A 19,989-nucleotide genomic window follows, 5' to 3' on the forward strand; every position below is an offset into this window, starting at 1 on the left:
AAAGTTGACATAGTTGAGTTACAGACATTTTACTCCTTAACCAAGGTGACATAATGTCTATTACAGGATTTGTAAGTGTGTCATTTGACTGTGATTGATACCGCCTAATGGGGGTTTTGCAGACCTTCCATGACTGTTCTCTTCCACAGAAAATTTCTTTCTTTGGTTTCCTAAAAAGAATTTCTTAGTTGGTGTTGGGTTGATGTCAAGCTTCAGACAGAGGGACTGTAGTTCAGGCCTGTAGCTGCAACTGAGGTCTAATGTGCTGTGACAAAGAAAAGAGAGCTTTGCCCACACTCCACAAGATTTGGATTTTATGCAAATCCAGTGGCTACCTTTTAAATAACTTTTTATTATTTTTTTGAAAACTAAATGAAAACTAACCTAGTCAGTATGGGTTAGCTGTTTTGGTAAAATTGGAAAGTCACCTATCACATCCATTATTATTTCTGTTTTTATGTCTTCCAATTAATGACATGTTAAAACAAAGACATGGTGACTTGCTGGGTCTTGATGAGTTTGCTAAACAACTTAAACAGAGCCAATCTGTCCAGTGCTGTTAATAATACACCAGCAAAAGCTGCTAACACTAGCTCTGCAGACAATAGATTACAAGACATTGACCTGTCAGCTGAGGCTGATGGCAAAATTTGTCTGCCGACCATGTTACAGTAAATCCACAGAGGAGCAGGCATATGCTACCCAACGCAGCATCTACACAGATGCACCAGCAGACACTCTACGCTAGCACCAAGGAAAGATTGAAAGGAGTGTATCTCATTGCTGTTCATCAGAAATTAATGCAAAGATCCTTCTGCTTTCTAAAAAGAGCACAGAAGGCTGAGGAGCAGATTAATGTAGTAAAGTAAACATTCACATTCAAGATTTTGCAGAAATCTATAAAGACAGCAACCGTATATTATGTAAAAAGGCAATTGAAAACAGAGGTGAAGTAAATGAAATTTCTCCCAACAAAGAAAATTGAAACTAACACTATTTCACTTCATACAATTTTGGCTTCTTTTGAGTTCTGTGCTACAGTATGTCAGCATAGCTTATTTATTTATTTATTTTTTAATACCTCCCCCATCTCTCACCTCCCACTAAAATACTTTAGAGTGAGCTCCTCATAATACCACTATGTCATTTGAACCCTGTTTGAAAGCATATTTCTTTTAAATTATCCAGTAAAGACCCGTTTAGTCTATCCCTATTCAAATGGTGGCCAGTGAGCCGCATGTGGTCCAGAAGCAACCTCTAAGTGGTTCAGCCTGTGGTCCCACCAGAAACGCAGAGAAAAACCGAGAAGAACGCATTTCGCAAGCCTTCAGAAATTCCTACCCAAATTCCAACAGTAGTATATCCCTTGAATGTAAAACTCCCCGTAGCCTAGCAAAATTCAACTCACAATGCAGCACGTTGTTGTGTGTCTAGATTTTTATTTTTTTTTTTGTTTGTGACGATACGTGCAGATACATTGTACTGGCACCTCCGCCGCAATAGCTGGTTGTGGCATCGACTACATATTAAATGATTCTATAATCAATTGTGTGCTGAGTCATACTTGTATTCCAGTTTCATCAAGTGAGTTCGAACATGGGTTTTTGCAAATGAATCTAATTGTTACTCAGTGAGAGCCTAGTTACTGACAAGCACTGTCTTCACACTTCTCTTCATACAATTGGTTGCTCCTCCACTCACACGCTGTGATCCTGCGGATTCATGGCTATGACGAGGACGAAGATCAGCCACTGACACTCAAAGCAAAGAACGAATTATAAAGACCGCATTTGATGAAAACATGCAAAAAGTTTGGAATTTTTTTTAAACCTCAATCAAATTAAGCACTGATTGCTTTGTGGGAGTACAAACCAACTTTTTTATAGAATGTAGAGCCCATTATAAACCTGCAGTTAATATTCTTTGATTTTGAAAATTCTGTACTTGTAATTTTAAATTATCAAGCACAGTGTTATGCAGTACAGTACATCCTTGCAGGTTGGTGTTAGCGCCACTTCCTCGCAATAAAGAGCTCATGGGTTTGTATCCCGGAAGTTTGCAAAGTGCTTTGAGTAGTGAGTAAAGTGCTATATACTGTAAATATAAAGAATTAGTGAGTAAAGTGCTATATACTGTAAATATAAAGAATTATTATTATACTTGATGAATGGTCTGTTTGAAATTTTATACATTGTTTTTTTTGCCAAATAAACAAGACATGAAGTGCTAGGACTCTCTGTCTTTGTTTACAAAAAAGGCACTGCTAATCACACACATCGTGATTTAAAATGAACCTATGTTTTCCCAGTGTTCAGTAGACATTGTATTCATGTGTGTTAGTTATTGTTATCATTTGTTATGGGTTTGTGCACTGATAGCTTTGATAGATCTTTTTTATTCTTTTTTATGGCCAAAATTTAACTTTTTTGCACTTTTGAAATAAAAAAATAATTGCTGCTACCTCAGATTCTTTTCAGGTATAGCTTTTTTATTGTTTTTTTTGGGGGGCAGTTTTTTATGTGCCTATGTCAGGTGTGACCAAATTTAAAAGGGGAGGAATAAATAAGCATTACTTGTTTTTCAATACATTCATTTGTATTGGTTTAGTATTTAGTATTACCTGCTGCTTACCAGATGCTGAAAATGTCTGGCCCATCTAAAGTTCTTGGTTTGAAAATGTGGCTCAGCTGAATTTGTAATTCAATAGCTCTGGTTTAGTCATTCACTTAGTTTCTAAACTTGTTAAAATTAAATTGACAGTAAATGCTTATATAATTTTTCCTTCATTTTGCACAATAGATGACTGTGCTTTATTTTCATATAAAAACACAAAGTGTGCAACGATTCTTAATTTGCTGAATAAATGAATGTTTCCTAGTAGTAGGTAGATGGATAAGCTTGCATTTTGACTGAGTTGCTTCCTGAGTAGATTTTACATTGTTTAGCCCTGAGCTTTTCTCTGAGACCTCTGGTTTCATTTTAAAGCAGTGGTAGTGCTGCTGCCTCACAGTAAGGAGACCAGGGTTTGTGTCCCGGGTCTTCCCCGTGTGGGTTTGCATGTTCTCCCCATGTCTGCATAGGTATCCTCTGGGTGCTCTGGTTTCCTCCCACAATCCAAAGACATGCACCTTAGGTGGATTGGTGATACTAAATTGGCCCTAGTGTGTGGTTGGTATGTGCATGTGTGAGTGTGTGTTTTCCCTGAAATGGACTGCTTTCCTGTAAAGGGCTTGTTCCTGTCTTGTGCCTTGTGCTAGCTATGACAGACTCCTGTCCCCAACTGTGACCCTGTTCAGCACTAACAGGGTTAGAAGATGACTGAATTACTAGTCTGGACTTGTCTATCAGCAAGTATATTTTTAATTTGGATTTCTGTACATTAGGTTCATGGTTAAGACATACAGTATAGCTGGAGAGTTTATACAAATGAAATAGAAACTTGAATGTTTAGTTTAAAGTGCAAAGCTCAACGCACTGGCAGCTGAAAAGGTACTGGGCTGCAGTAACAGCATGGTGGCTCCATGTTTAACTCTGCTGCCTTGTAGATCCAGCAGTTCAAATTCAACACGTGTTCTGTATGGTGTCTGTGATTTCCACCAGTGACTACATAGCACCTCATTTAGTGATCATTCTTATCTTGGACCCTGTGCTTTTTGGTAGGCTTTGTGTTTCATAATCCTAAATTAGAACAAATGAGCGTAGGATTGTTATTTATGCTGTAATGCTTGGCAGAAATACCTGCCTTTATAAAAATATTTATAACCACTTTCTCTCACAGAGCATCATTTGACACTTGTCTGTAATGTAGCCATACTAGTTCACCTTCTTTTCAAATGTTAGACAGTTTTATTTATTTTTCATTCAATTGTAATGTACTGTATTTTATCCTGTTCTGGAAGCAATGCTCACAGAGAGGGTTAATGGCAATAAACGCCCAGGTTTCAAGTTGTCCCATCCCTGGACTCCGAATCTGCTAAGAAGATTAGGAGCATCAATAGTAGTGAAATCATTCAGCATAAATGAATAAATTAAATACCATTATTAAATTGCTAGGTCTCGCTTGGTGAGTCTAGCCAGAAAGAAATATGGCAGCAGGTAATTTTATACTTGTTATTGTAAGTATGTGCGGCATTTTCAACCATTGTTCAGAGCATAGGGCAGCCCTGATTCCTGGAGAAGAGTGACTATTTTTTTATTACAGTCTATTAATCAAAAAAGAATTGCTTGCTTAAACTGGACTCTTTGCTTAAACAAGTTCTTTGGTTTTCTTTGTATACTTGGTAAGTAGTGTAGTATAGTGGTCAGGGAGCTGGATTAGAAGTTACAAGATGCAAGTTGACTTTTGAATGTTTGTGTGCCTTTGGGACCCTGAGCAAGTTTCTGAACTTTCTCTTTTTGATATTAAAGATATCCTAGTAAACACATTTTTGGAAGGAATTTGCAGCTAAAGGTGTTATGAAAAATAACAATTTAGCACAAGTGCTCTCACTTATTGTTAATTTTTTTTCTTTTCAGACATCTTTTAGAAAACAATAAAGACACTCAAGTGTGAAAGGCAGTGGTATTCACACTCTTGCCTGTTCATTGGCCTTTAATTCATGTTTCAGAGCTGTCCAGACAGCAAGAATGTCTGCAAGTCACCTCTGGGAACAGTGTACATTTAATTTATCGGCTGATTATAGAATAGGTCAAAACAGCTTTAATATAGCTACAAATTTAGTTTAAAGCCTACAGTGAACACAGTGACAAGTGCATTACTTTAATAAATAGTTATAGTGCCATAGGGCTGTCGTTAATTTGCACTTTTTATTCTTACTGTTCCTATGTTTGATGCCTTTTTACTTTGTTCTCTGTAGGAGTGTTGTGGAACTGTTTTAATCAAAGGAAAGTGCAGAATCTGAACTGCCAAAAGTTGCCAAATGAAGCATTAAAAAAACAGGTGTATAGTGGATTTCGCATAGTATCCAAAATATCCCAAACATCTAAAGTATTGTTTTTCTTCACATAATTCAGTTCAGTTATTTGTGACTCTTGCATATTGGTAAATGACAGGAACTAAAAAAGTCTATGTCAGGCAGCCCAAGGTTAAATGCATCTTTTTAGGGAAACCAGTTAACCTGTTGCCCTCATTTCAGGAATGTGTAAGTAAACTAAAGTACCTGATGGAAATGTAATTTGAACGGTGTATAAACTCAAACATTCTATGATTCTGCCATGTGGCTGGGCTATGAGATAGTAGCCCAAGCCACTATACATTAGATTAGATTATAGATTTGCAATATATTGCTTTTATTGGGTTTTACACACCTTTAACTGCTTCAAAACATTACTTATACCATTGTAATCTGAACTTCTGCTTATAAATTATGAAATTAATTGCAACCAAATGTAGGCTAGTAAAACAGTAAACAGCCATTTTTGTACCCTATGTCATTGAGTCTGGATAGCCCTCTATAGCAAACACATATCAGCGACGTGACTCCCTGCACGACAGCAGCGCTAACGCTCCGCCACTGTGTCACCCCATGTGTGTAATTATTAAGAGTATTCATTATTTAAATGAAATTACCGATTTATTTGTAAAATGTAATATACATACTTTAATGCTTTTCATCATGAAAGTGATGTCAAGTATAAATCTAAGGATTCTAAATGTGCAGAGAGTTGGAATATCATACATTTAGTGTGCTCAGTGTGGCGATCTATTGCTGGCGATTCGCTGCTGTCAGGAGCAGAGGAAGCCCTAGAAAAAAAAAAGAGCACAGAAGATGGTATGTGAGAATTTTAAAACGTATCGTGTCATTACGATTGGTAATATGCGACGCTTGAATGTAAAAGCACCATGAATACATCTGTATGTTGGCATTTTGCTTCACCACATCGAACCATTTATCAAATATTGAAGCACGCACACCGATCTCGTAGGTTCCGCAAAGCGGCTTTCTGTCACATGTAGATAGAAAACAGAGACTCTGACGTCACATTCCACCTTTTAGCACACTGTGCCCCCCGACTTTTTGCTGGTACTGCAACTTGCGCACGCGTCACGTTAATTTCTGAGGACCTGCTCTGAGGATGCATCAAATGAACGCTCAGAACGTGTGGCGGCCACAATGAGCCCTTAGGCACACAAAGTAAACAATATTGGATGAGACACCAAATCATTACATAGCACATGCAAGAACCAGACCAGTTCAAAGTTGCTAATTAAGCTAACCTGAATATCTTTGGATATGGTGTAGGGCCAAAATCAGAGTACTCAGCGGAAAACCTTAGCAAGCTTATGAAGAACTTGTTGAATTGACACAGACAATTACTAGAAACAAGATTTGACCTCAGCATGTTGAATATGAATTGCAGCAGCTATGCAGCCAACAAAATAAATCAATTTATTATAAATATAATAATTTACCCTTGAAATGTGTCACAAAGAGGGGGTGATTTTGTATCCATTCGCTTATCCAGCCATAAAAGTCAAAATGTACAAAAATGATAAAACAACTGAAGAGAATAAAGTACTGAATGAAAGGAGAAGAATACCAAGTAAATCAAGACAAAGCAATAAAGACTGCATCCTATTCAGCTCCGACCATATAGGTCTTCAACCATCTCTAACACTTGCTCAACTGAAAGTACCACAAAGGACTCTTTTTGTTACTTCCAATCATTCTGTCTTTCTCTTTTTCAGTTTCTGTACTGTGGGCTCTTTTCTTCCTGGCTTGCTCCAGCTAAGCTCTTAACACTAAGCTCAGTGAGCCTTTGAGGTCACAGTGACTGTAATTTACTTCCCGGGTGAGGCACTGCCTTGATGTTGCAATGGTAATGTCAGGTTAGAGCTTCCTCTAGTAGTCCTTGGTGTCCCTGTACTCTTGAGCCTCTAGTAGTTGCCTTAAAACAACTTTGTCTCCAGGGAATCCCCCCTAATGTCAGACCTCTTCAAAGGGTAATGTAATCCCTGCTCTTCCAACTTGGTATTGCTGGCAGCCCTTTGTCAGACCAGAGGTTTTCCATCCTCATTCCATTCTCCCATGTCCTCATGCATTCTGTCTTCATTGATATTCTTACAGTCCCATCTCACCCTCTATCCCATGTCTACAGCCTTTCTGACACATACAGAATAGGTACTGGGCTTACCACTTTCTGAAGGTATAACTGCCTTCTGCATTTATGTGACAGCATGCTATGTTGCCCCCAGTGTAGGCTCCTTGCTGAGCCCTGCCCCTCCTCTATGCCACCCTGCCCCTCCTTTTCTCCTGCCTGTAGTTCCTCTACCCACATGTCCACCAATTACAAGGAAAAAAATAAATGGCTACATTTAGTTGTTGACAGTTGCCAAACTAAGATCACCTTGCATAACTGCCTGTCATTTCCCAAACCTCTCACTGCTCTAATATGTAGCATTTTAAATTTGGTTGAATGCTGAATTTTTAAAATATTACAGTGAATTGCTACTGCTGTCCACGAACAGTTTGTTAATTTTTAGTATAGCACTCTTCAGTGAGTGCAGGCTCAGAGCACTGTAAGAAGTTCATAGATTAAATGCAATCACATACTTTACAAATTTACTAACTATATCAAGAATGCTCAAAAAGACAGATATGTTATAAAAAAACATAAATTAACTTTACACGCTTTATTAACCAAATACTATATGTGTTTATGTTTTTCTAGAGTCTGTCAACAAGGACTCTAGTTGTAAGCTTTACTTCAATACATAGAAGAATCAAAAGTTAATAACTTGCTTTTCTTATTAGCCCTTTTTTTCTTCTAAGCACTTTGTGTTTCAGCAACATTCTTAAAATAAAATTTCAAACTTTTTTTATCTCTTTTTGTTACCATTTCAGAGTTGCTTCCAGCCTTTTAGTTATTAAAAATAGTTTGGTCGTATTTATATAATTTGGATGTATTTATATTTACATTCTTCAATATTTAAATAATTTTGTGTGTGTGTGTGTATTTTGGTTAAGAGGAAGGACATTAGATTTTAGCTAAATGATTTTATAATCTGAAATATCATCATAAATTTAAAAAAAAATGTTTAACACACTGTTAGTTGAAATAAGATATTGTATAAGGAAAAATAATCATGAAGGATAATACATTCAGTAGCTGGCGATATCTAGTCTTAAGTGCACAATGCTTTTGACTGAGGCACAATAGACTGAGGAAATAAAAGGAAAAAATGCAAGACATTTTAATCTATAAATTATAATTTTATATTTTGATTACTTTGTAATTGTAAAATATAGAAGGGGAAAAATAGAGAAAATAGTTTTAAAAAGATATATCTTTAGAGAAGGACACGTGTTAGAGTGGTGGGTAACTTCTGTTTCATGCGGTAAAAGTCTTGAGTTCAAATCCCACACTTTGTCATCATTGTCTGTGTGAAGCTTGTATGTTCTCCTCTTACATGTGGTTTCCTCTGGGTACTGCAGTTTTGTTCACACAATTCTAAAGACTTGCCTCTTCGGCATATGCGCGCACACACACAATTTCTCACACTGAAAATTTTTCATTTGTTTGTCAATTTATCCTGTGCATCTTTCTGATGTGGGAGGAAGACTGGAGTGTCTATTGAACAAAAGATATTCAAGGATAAGAATAAGTACAAAGTCCTCAAATGCAGTGATTGATTTAGAGGTTTTGTGGTTCAAGCAGTAGCACTGATTGCTAATACAAAACATTCATATGTCAAAATTATAGAATCCTTAATGCTATCTAAAGTGTAGTGTATCACCTGCTGATAATAGGTATTTGTGTATTATCTCCTTTAACTGTACCTTAGCTGAGTAAAGTATAGTATTTTTAAATTTTCTCTCGATATGAAGTTTTTTTTTCATTGTTATGGCTATGCGTGAATTCTTTCTTCAGTGATGTATAAATGTGTGTATGGATGGCTGAGTTTATTGTAAAACTTTTCCCAGTTTCTGTACATTTTACTGTACATCATCAGCTTATCAGTTGTTTTAAGTAATGTGATTTTTGTATCAAATGAAAGACAGTTAACACATTTGTGTTTTTCCTTTGTCTGTCTGCACAATACTTCTAGGCAGATTAGGTATTTTCTTAGCCTGTTTAGTACTTAGTATGATAATGAAATTCCAGTTACTGCACATTTGTTTGCCTTGTATTTTTGACATCATAAACAGGTAGTTATAAGCTGGCTACTGATGTGTTAAGAGCAGGATTTGTTTGATTCTGATGTGTGCATACCTGTGTGCATATATAAGTAATCTTTCTAATGAAAGGCAAATAAAATAGCAAAACTTTGTATTTTAGCATCATAATCTCCTGGAGTACTTTGAAAAATACAAAATTGGAATTGAAACTGTTAACAATATCTTGATATTAATGTTTAGGTGGGGGTGCACTGCTGCTGCTGTATTACAGATCATGCTTATTGTGTACAGCTTCATCTGCTGATATTGTGTAGTTTCCAAACTAACCAGAAAAGCATTAAAAATGGGAAGATCATGGCATCACTATTAAAAATGTGGTTTTTTTGGTCATTTTACTGTTTATTTACTTCAGGGACATGTAGATAGATAGATAGATAGATAGATAGATAGATAGATAGATAGATAGATAGATAGATAGATAGATAGATAGATAGATAGATAGATAGATAGATAGATAGATAGATAGATAGATAGATAGATAGATAGATAGATAGATAGATAGATAGATAGATAGATAGATAGATAGATAGATACTTTATTAATCCCAAGGGGAAATTCACATACTCCAGGAGCAGCATACTGATACAAAAAACAATATTAAATTAAAGAGTGATAACAATGCAGGTATAACAGACAATAACTTCGAATAATGTTAACATTTACCCCCCCGGGTGGAATTGAAGAGTCGCATAGTGTTGGGGAGGAATGATCTCCTCAGTCTGTCAGTGGAGCAGGACGGTGACAGCAGTCTGCTACTCTGTCTGGAGATGACACTGTTTAGTGGATGCAGTGGATTCTCCATAATTGATAGGAGCCTGCTGAGCGCCCATCGCTCTGCCACGGATGTCAAACTGTCCAGCTCCATGCCTATAATAGAGCCTGCTTTCCTCACCAGTTTGTATGTTCTTTCTAATGGGTTATAGAATTTTAAGGTTTACAAAACTGCATAACTGTAAAAAAAAAAAAAAAGTAACGACCCACTACAAAGTTTTTACCCTGCATGTAATTGGTGTGTGGTTTAAACTGCTAGTAACACAAACACCATGGGTTTTATTTATATATTGCTATTTTTCAATCTGAAATGTGTCATTTACTTAATTCAGTGTTGGCTGCCTACTTTCTCTTTACCTTTTTAAAGACAGCCACAAACTCCTTTAATGTTTTGTAGACTTTACTAATGTAAAGTCAGTTTGGAGTCTTCCCAGTGAAGTCTCTGATGTTTGCTCCAGATACTGCTCATGACTGCTGGCTTGGAAACTGTAAAGTTGCCTGCCAAGTGTAGCTTGTTTCATTTATTACAAAAAGAAGTTCTATGAAATTATTTTTCCTATGGGTGAGTCCAGTTAAGTCTGCTGTTTTCTCAAGCTACACTGGTAAGTCTTGACCTGATTAAAATACAAGAGAATGGAAACTGGAATAAAATGTTTTTATTTTAAGAAATAAATAAATTTTAAATGAAAAGCTTTTCAATTGAACAAATGTTTTTTTTTTTTTTTTACAGCAGACTGTATCCTCATGTATTCACTTTTTTTTTCTATCTTCATACTACAAAGTAAATCTAAATGCTTTATAAGTTGAATTAGCCACTTAAGGGCATTAAAACATGACAAAGGCATCACTGAATAAAGTATCTGGTTCATGATGCCTTCAAAAGATATAACTAATTAAAATTTAATTTTGTCATTGCTCCCATCCCTTCCTTCATTGTTCCTTTCCCCATATGCCTAGCAGATTGGTAAATGGTCTTAATTAGATTAGCAGCCAGTTGAAGAGCACAGGCAGCAAAGGGGCCACAGAGAGCATGTGCGGAAGACTGCAGGTGTCTGTCTTCCACATGGGGCTGACGTCAGGGCTTGACACGTTGATAGCCTACCCCGATAATCTTCAGCACCACAGAGGACAAATGCTGAGCGAGCCTGAGGTGCCTTGTTTTGCTTGCTGAAGCAGCAAGTCAGTGAAACTGTAGACGCACCAACATAAGGTGGCAGCGGGGGTTGCTTTGTCTGCATCAGTACAAGCGACGCGTCTGGCTCTGTCTGCAAAGGAAGAAACGGTCCAGGGTAAATCACTTGAAGGCCTTTATCTTGTCTATGAAATGCACCCAAGTACAAAATTAATTCTGTTAATTAGGTCTTCTATTTAATTTAAACTTTTTTTATATGAAATGAAGTATGTAAGCACAGAGCTGTATATAGCTGGGGAGCTTATGATTGGAATTGGATTAGGCTTATTTGATGTCTCTGACTTCAAAGCTGTTCTGGGCAAAGGAATTTCGGTAGACAATATTTTCACTGTTTCTCTGTTATTGCTTTTTTGTTTTTCTTTGGAGCTTCTGAATACACTGCAGAAATAGATAGAAATCTGGCTTGATCATTTAATTTGCTTATTGTTGAAACACCTACAACGCAGTGTATATATCATGTGTAAATATATAAATGTTTCAGTATTTAATGAGTAAAGTGTTTGCAGAGATAGACTACTGGTTTGTGTACATGTATGGTGCATTATACAAGAAAGTTAATATTAAAATAAATATGAAAATAACTTTTTTGGTTTAGTTCTGTTGTCTCACAGCTCCATAGCCTTTTTGCATTTGCACCAGCTTTTCACCAAGATCCCAAAAGCATGCAGGTAATGCTAACTGGTGATTCTAAACTGGTCCTGCTCCTAGTGTGTGTGTGTGTGAGTGGATTTTATGATGGACAGAAGTCCTGTCTAAATTTCTATCTAAACCGGCCTTAGCCCAGTGTGGGAAAGTGTGGATATGCTCATGACTGTACCATGTGTGGGGACTGGTGCCACATATCCAGCATTTGTAACTACCTTGTGCCCAGTACTGCCAGTGTAGGCTTTAGTTCCTCTAATCCTGTACTGGATTATGTTGGTTCAGTAGTGGACAGATAGATTGATGGGTGTTTGTGTATGTATTTTAAACCATGTTGTATAAAGATTGTTTGTGCATGTATTTACAGAGTTTTGGAATCTCTGTAATAATCCTTTATTTATGCACCACACCTGAAACAAATTAACCCCATCCATGAATGTCTTCAAGGAGAGTTGCAATTATGGTTAAGACTGAGGACCTATTACAAAAGCTGAGAGAAGAAATTATGTCCTTGCACCTGAAAGGCATTGGGTTTGATTTCCTGAAAATTTAACTGTCTCAGAGACACCTTTGGGAACATTATAAGGAAGTTTTAAACTTGCAGCACAGCTGCAAACTTTCATTGGTCTGAGAGAAAGCCAAAAGTTTCCTCAAGAGCCCTTAGCAACTTAGCTAGAACAACTAAGAAGAACCCCTGTATTACTCTAAAAACACCTAAAGAATGACCTGATGAACGCTGGCACGAGTGTTACACTGAACAAACAAGGACTTCATGGCCAGACTCCAAGATGCACTCCACTCTTGATCATTAAAAGCATTAAAGGTTGACTAGAGTATGACAGGAAGAATTTGGATATGCTTTTAGAGTTTTGAGACACGGTTCTATGGACTGATGAAACTACAACTGTATGGCATGAGAAAGGCTAGGCTTATGACCAGAAGAATACAATTCCAACAGCCAAGCATGGAGGTGGGTCATTGTTGATGTGGGAATGTTTTTTCTGCTGCAGGAACAGGCAATCTTGACCATGTAAATGGCATCATGGATCCCCAGAAATACCAGATCATTTTTAAGAGGAATGTGATTCCTTCTGCTGGTAAATTGATTCTTGGTGAATATTGGACTCTCCAGCAGGATGTTGATTCCAAGCACACCACCAGTTCAACCAAACTTTGGTTGTGAAATAGATACTGAAATGTCCTCGAGTGGTCTTCTCGTTCCCTGGATTTAAATCCCATAGAAACTCTTTGGTGGGATTTAAAGAAGGCAGTTGCAGCATGGAAGACATCAAGCATCAATGAGCTGGAGGTGTTCGCATGTGAAGAATAGGCAAAGATTCTAATAGAGAGGTGCAAGAGGCCTGTCAGCAGTTACTGAAAATGCATATTGGAACTTATAAAGATTAAAGCATGTTCCTCAAAGCAGTGAAGTTGTGGGTTGTGCACATGTATAAATGTGAAAAGAGTTAATTTGAACGTGTAACGTGTAATTTGAACGTGTAAGTAAATTTTTGTTCTCAAAATAAATCAAATATGTAGCAATAAATGTTTTTTGTTGTTTAATAAGACTTTTTTGTATATTTTCCATAATCTCAATTTGCATCACTATAATATCTTTTTAGGTGATGGTGTTGAATATTTTGAACTGCAGCTAAATGTTTATATTAGATGTTATTGTTACTCAGATTTACTGGTATAGAATTTTTTTTCAGATCCATGAGGTGACAGTTAAAGATTTACAAGTTGCCCGCCCTAAAATAAAAGTAACAAGTGCGTTTAACAGACTAGTCTATAAAATTTAGCTACCATATGTACTGAAACATTATTTCAGTTCAGTGCACTCAGGAGTAATCCATCCATCCATCATCCAACCTGCTATATCCTATCTACAGGGTCACGGGGGTCTGCTGGAGCCAATCCCAGCCAACACAGGGTGCAGGAAACAGGAAACAAACCCTGGGCAGGGTGCGTACACACACACACTAGGGACAATTTAGAATTGCCAATCCACCTAACCTGCATGTCTTTGGATTCTGGGAGTAAACCGGAGTACCCAGAGGAAACCCACGCAGACACGGGGAGAACATGCAAACTCCACGCAGGGAGGACCCGGGAAGCGAACCCACGTCTCCTAACTGCGAGGCAGCAGCGCTACCCACTGCACCACCGTGCCACCCCTCAGTAATATTGGTTGGAAATGAGAAGTGTATTTAGAAGACAATTTGTTGGTTGTGTTCAGACAAATACTGTGGCTCTAACCTTCGTTACACCCAGACTCTATAGCATGAATTTCTAAAGTTAACTAGCTTCACATCATTAAAAAAAAACTATTGTCAAACAGATAAGTAAGTGTAAGTGGAATACTTACTTTACAGTTGGCTGGTCTTTTGCTATACTTCAGTATGCTTCCCCACTTGTTTATGCATTGAGCTTGTACTGTTGTGGAACACCATCTGTTTTGTACAAAATGATCAACCGCTTTCCCAGATATTTGAGAGTTTTTGCCTGAGCCGCCTTCTGCTGAATGTTCTGCAGTTGCCACTGTGTATTGTGAGGAGGGGCAAGGACAGGTTTAGTCAATAAAAAAAAAAAAATTGATTAAAATGTGTAGTCAATTGTAGTCATTGATTAATCACAACAGTTATTTTAACTATTTTGTCATACTAGGTAAATATTAAAACAGTGTAGAAGACCAGACCCCGGGCACAGACAGACAGACACCGTATGTCCTAAACACACACGTTTATTTTCCTTACAGCACCACAACACAGTGCCTCCAACACTCATACTCATTCCTTCTCTTTCTGCCTCTCCTCTACTCCTTTCTTCCCAAGCTTTGTCTTCATCCTCCTGACTCTGGCTCTCGAAATGGAGTGAGGCGGCCTCCTTTATAGAGCACCCGGAAGTGCTCCAGGTGTGCCTTGATTAACATCCGGCAGCACTTCCGGGTGTGGCAGAAGTGCTGCACCGGAACCCTGCTCCTCTTCTGGCAGCACTCCCGGGTGTGGCGGAAGTGCTGCATGTCCAAACTCTGGAGCTGTCCAGGCGCCCCCTGGCGGTGGCCACGGACCTCTATTGGGCTGAGCCTCCAGGCCCCAATTCCATGGCCCCGATGTAAGCCAAGGGTGCTGCCCTCTCGTGTCCCAGGGGAGGTACTCCTGATAGTACGCCCATTCTCCCGGTCTTCTCCTGGAAAGGGTGTTCCATCCGGGCAGGATCCCCGGCCGTCCATCACAACAGACAATCCCTGACTTGGTTATTCTTATTATGGATTTTAACTTGTAAACTGCTGGTTATTAACTATACAACACATGAAATAGGGTTTTTTCATTCTTCAGATAACTTTTACATTATATACTGTAGCATATGAAAAGCACAGATTTTATTTTTTATTACTGTCAGATTATTATTTTGAAGTGGACCGTATTGAATATTTTTGAAACGTTTTTCATGCAGGAATCTTTATGTAACTGACCACAGATGTATATTTTATGAAGGTCCACCCGTGTATATTTTGCCAAGGTCCACCCATTCGCTTGTTTTCTAAATTTCTTTATCTCATTATAGAGTTACAAGGAACAGAAGCCTATCCTAGCAACATTTAGAACCCAGGATTGTGCATGTCAGTCCATTATTACTCAAGCAACCGCCTACATTCACACTTACAAGTGCAATTATGTAATCAACAATCACCCTAGCATACTTGTCTGGGAATATGGTAGAAAAATCGAGTGCTAAACAAAGCCTACATGTGCATTGAGAGAATGTGCAAGTTCTACACAGCATCTGAATCCAAGTCTCTAAACATGTGAGGCAGCACTACCAGCTCCTGTTTAACCATGGCTTCCTGTATACTAAGATGCAAAGTATTAAGTTGCTGAATGGAGCAAACTTGAATAACAGGCTGAGTATTGGTAGTGTGGGTTGTAATTGTTGGTTTTGGATGAGTAGTAATAAGTAATACATGAATATCTGCAATAGTATTGCAACAGTGTTAGTTTGTTGGTTTTGTAACTTTGTGATATTTTACTTTCTTAAGTTAAATGGGCTGTACTAATTATTATTTAGAACAAGTCGACAGTTGGTGTTCTTTTGCTGCTTACTTGTGAATTATTAAATTGCCCTGCCTTTACAGAGTGAAAATAAATTTTCCAGTGAAAGGAATCTTTGCAGATTTTAGAGCATTAGTGTGCTATGCATTTTGATTATTTGTTTGATATAGCAATCATTTTTGTTTTAAAGCTGTGTGATCATTTAAGGTTAGAACATTTACCCTTCTGATGAAATTCTTAGCATTGATCTTCACAGAAATACACTGTGTTCTTTGTTGATAACTTAATTTACATAATATTTCCAGATCAAACATTTTTAAAAACATTCACTGGCATTGTAGGGCAGCCATGGTGAAGAAAACTATTTGTGTTTTGACTTTTAAGATTACGGGACCTCATATATGTAACAAAGGATCACAACTTGACAACTTGACTTGAACTTATAACCATCCTTTGTATGTGTGTGTGTGTGTGTGTGTGTGTGTGTGTGTGTGTGTGTGTATAGCCGGGACGCCCGGAAGGACCGGAGGTGGGATTACGCCTCCTCCAGACCACGAGGGGGCGACTGGTGGCTATGGGGACCATGGAAGCTCAAGCCTATAGGGGCCCGTGGTCACCGCCAGGGGGTGCCCCGATGCCTGAGGAGCCCTGGCCCTCAGCACTTCTGCCACACCCAGAAGTGCTGGGGGAAAGAAGACCAGGGACACCCAGAGTGCTTCCGGGTACACAGCCGGCACTTCTGCCACACCAGGGAGTGCCGGCAGGCGCTCATTGGGAGGCAACCTGGAGCAAGTCTGGGTGGGTTTACAAGGGACCACCTCCCTCCATTCGATGGATGGAGTCGGGAGGAAGAGAGACAGAGCTCAGGAGGAGAGGAGTGGAGGCAGACCTGAAGAGAGGCATTGTAGAGAGGCCTGGACTTTGGGGGTGAAAGTGGGTTTTGTGTTGTGTCACTTAATAATAATATATTATTTGTATTTTATTACTTGTAAAATAAATGTGTGTTGGTGTTCGAACCTTCCGTGTCCGCCTGTCTGTGTCAGGGCCATATCCCACAAAATATACATACATGTGTGTATATACAGTATATATACACACATCAGTCAGTGCAGTCATTGATTTGATTTAGTTTTTCTTTTGTTTGCTCACTTTGCATTTTGTAAATTGATAACAATAAACAATCATTATTTATATTTCTGAAAGCATTCTTTGTTAACAGCATTTTTTCACACCTGCCTAAAACTTTTGCACAGTACCATATATATATATATATATATATACATATGTATATGTATATGTATATATATATATATATATATATACAGTGGGTACGGAAAGTATTCAGACCCCCTTCAATCTTTCACTCTTTGTCATATTGCAGCCATTTGCTAAATTCATTTAAATTAATTTTTTCCCTCATTAATGTACACACAGCACCCCATATTGACAGACAAAAAAAAGAATTTTTGAAATTGTTGCAGATTTATTAAAAAAGAAAAACTGAAATATCACATGGTCCTAAGTATTCAGACCCTTTGCTCAGTATTTAGTAGAAGCACTCTTTTGAGCTAATACAGCCATGAGTCTTCTTGGGAAAGATGCAACAAGTTTTTCACACCTGGATTTGAGGATCCTCTGCCATTCCTCCTTGCAGATCCTCTCCAGTTCTGTCAGGTTGGATGGTAAACGTTGGTGGACAGCCATTTTTAGGTCTCTCCAGAGATGCTCAATTGGGTTTAAGTCAGGGCTCTGGCTGGGCCATTCAAGAACAGTCACAGAGTTGTTGTGAAGCCACTCCTTCGTTATTTTAGCTGTGTGCTTAGGGTCATTGTCTTGTTGGAAGGTAAACCTTCGGCCCAGTCTGAGGTCCTTGGCACTCTGGAGAAGGTTTTTGTCCAGGATATCCCTGTACTTGGCCGCATTCATCTTTCCCTCGATTGTAACCAGTCGTCCTGTCCCTGCAGCTGAAAAACACCCCCACAGCATGATGCTGCCACCGCCATGCTTCACTGTGGGGACTGTATTGGACAAGTGATGAGCAGTGCCTGGTTGTCTCCACACATACCGCTTAGAATTAAGGCCAAAAAGTTCTATCTTGGTCTCATCAGACCAGAGAATCTTATTTCTCACCATCTCAGAGTTCTTCAGGTGTCTTTTAGCAAACTCCATGCGGGCTGTCATGTGTCTTGCACTGAGGTATGTGTGGAGACAACCAGGCACTGCTCATCACTTGTCCAATACAGTCCCCACAGTGAAGCATGGCGGTGGCAGCATCATGCTGTGGGGGTGTTTTTCAGCTGCAGGGACAGGACGACTGGTTGCAATCGAGGGAAAGATGAGTGCGGCCAAGTACAGGGATATCCTGGACAAAAACCTTCTCCAGAGTGCTAAGGACCTCAGACTGGGACGAAGGTTTACCTTCCAACAAGACAATGACCCTAAGCACACAGCTAAAATAACGAAGAAGTGGCTTCACAACAACTCTGTGACTGTTCTTGAATGGCCCAGCCAGAGCCCTGACTTAAACCCAATTGAGCATCTCTGGAGAGACCTAAAAATGGCTGTCCACCAACGTTTACCATCCAACCTGACAGAACTGGAGAGGATCTGCAAGGAGGAATGGCAGAGGATTCCCAAATCCAGGAGTGAAAAACTTGTTGCATCTTTCCCAAGAAGACTCATGACTGTATTAGCTCAAAAGGGTGCTTCTACTAAATACTGAGCAAAGGGTCTGAATACTTAGGGCCATGTGATATTTCAGTTTTTCTTTTTTAATAAATCTGCAACAATTTCAAAAATTCTTTTTTTTTTTGTCTGTCAATATGGGGTGCTGTGTGTACATTAATGAGGGAAAAATTTAATTTAAATGATTTTAGCTAATGGCTGCAATATGACAAAGAGTGAAAAATTGAAGGGGGTCTGAATACTTTCCGTACCCACTGTATATACTGTATATATATATATTTACACATCCATCCATTATCCATCCCGCAATATCCTAACTATAGGGTCACGGGGGTCTGCTGGAGTCAATCCCAGCCAACACAGGGTGCAAGGCAGGAAACAAACCTCAGGCAGGGCACGCGCACACAGACACACATAGACACACACACGGGACAATTTAGACTGTGGGAGGAAACCGGAGTCTCCTAACTGTAAGGCAGCAGCGCTACCCACTGCACCACCATGCTGCTCTATATATATATATATATATATATATATATATATATATATATATATATATATATATATTATGTTTCTCTTCAAATAAAATATTAGATTTTTTTTTTTTTAACTAGGGGCTAAAATTATTAGTTCACTTGAGCACAGTCCTTGTTGGCGATTGAGTGAAGGAGATTGCAGCAGAACCCAATATTTAAGAACATCATCAATAGCAGTATCTAGAATTATTTCAAAGTGATTTAAGTCGGTTCACTCAATGCTAACAAATGCTAAAAATCTCGACTCTCCATTAGCATGAAAACCTAAAATTAGTACTGTTTCAGTATTCAGTGGTTTTTGAATAAATGTTTACTACAAAAAAAAAAACAAAAGTTACTAATAAAGTTTTATTCACTCAGAAGCACTGTCCTGTTTTCTTCTTATCTCATTCTTAAAAGCTGCAAAATTAAAAAAAAAAAAAAATCTAGAAAAGTAGTGGGTGAAATAATAGTGCACATGCACATTTGTGAAAAAAAAAAATGTTTTACTTCATTCTGGTCAATCGTAGTTTGGCTCTATTGGTGAATATGCAGTGATTTATTTTTTGTAATTTTTTTATAGTGCTTAATACTGATCATTTATTGGTACTGCCATCTTAATGAAGATATGCAGGTGGACAACACCATTAGCTTTTCCAAAAACTCGAAGTTTTGAACTGATAAAACAAATATAGTGTAATCGTTCAGAGTTTTCATTCTTTTGGCCATTTTAACCTTTCTTTTAACTGTTGTAGATGACACTAGTATTTGGTGAATCTATTTACAGTAGATTTGTTAAAAACTGTGATTTTTTTAATGCTTAAAGAACAGTGAGCATTTTTTTATTAAAATAGTACTGTAGCTGCTTTTTACCAGACCTGGTAGCCTCTGTATGTTCAAACGGAGTGCTCAAAGGTTTGAGCATTCTTGTAAGTGTTACTCAGTTGCTTGGG

At 38.2% G+C, this 19,989-nt stretch overlaps 1 protein-coding gene across 6 annotated transcripts in view; it reads left to right on the forward strand.

Moving 5' to 3' along the window:
- fam110b (family with sequence similarity 110 member B) overlaps nt 1–19,989 on the forward strand; it is a 177,867-nt gene that overhangs the window by 82,245 nt on the left and 75,633 nt on the right. The window contains exon 1 of one of the 6 annotated variants that reach the window (XM_028803553.2): nt 11,089–11,239. The exons of the other annotated variants lie outside the window; for them this stretch is intronic. The gene's annotated coding sequence lies outside the window, so the exon portion shown is untranslated. Of the gene's footprint in view, nt 1–11,088; nt 11,240–19,989 lie in introns of those variants that run through there. 6 annotated transcript variants of the gene reach the window in all.

This window comes from Erpetoichthys calabaricus, chromosome 6, assembly GCF_900747795.2.
Source record: "Erpetoichthys calabaricus chromosome 6, fErpCal1.3, whole genome shotgun sequence".
Taxonomy (NCBI): Eukaryota; Metazoa; Chordata; class Cladistia; order Polypteriformes; family Polypteridae; genus Erpetoichthys; species Erpetoichthys calabaricus.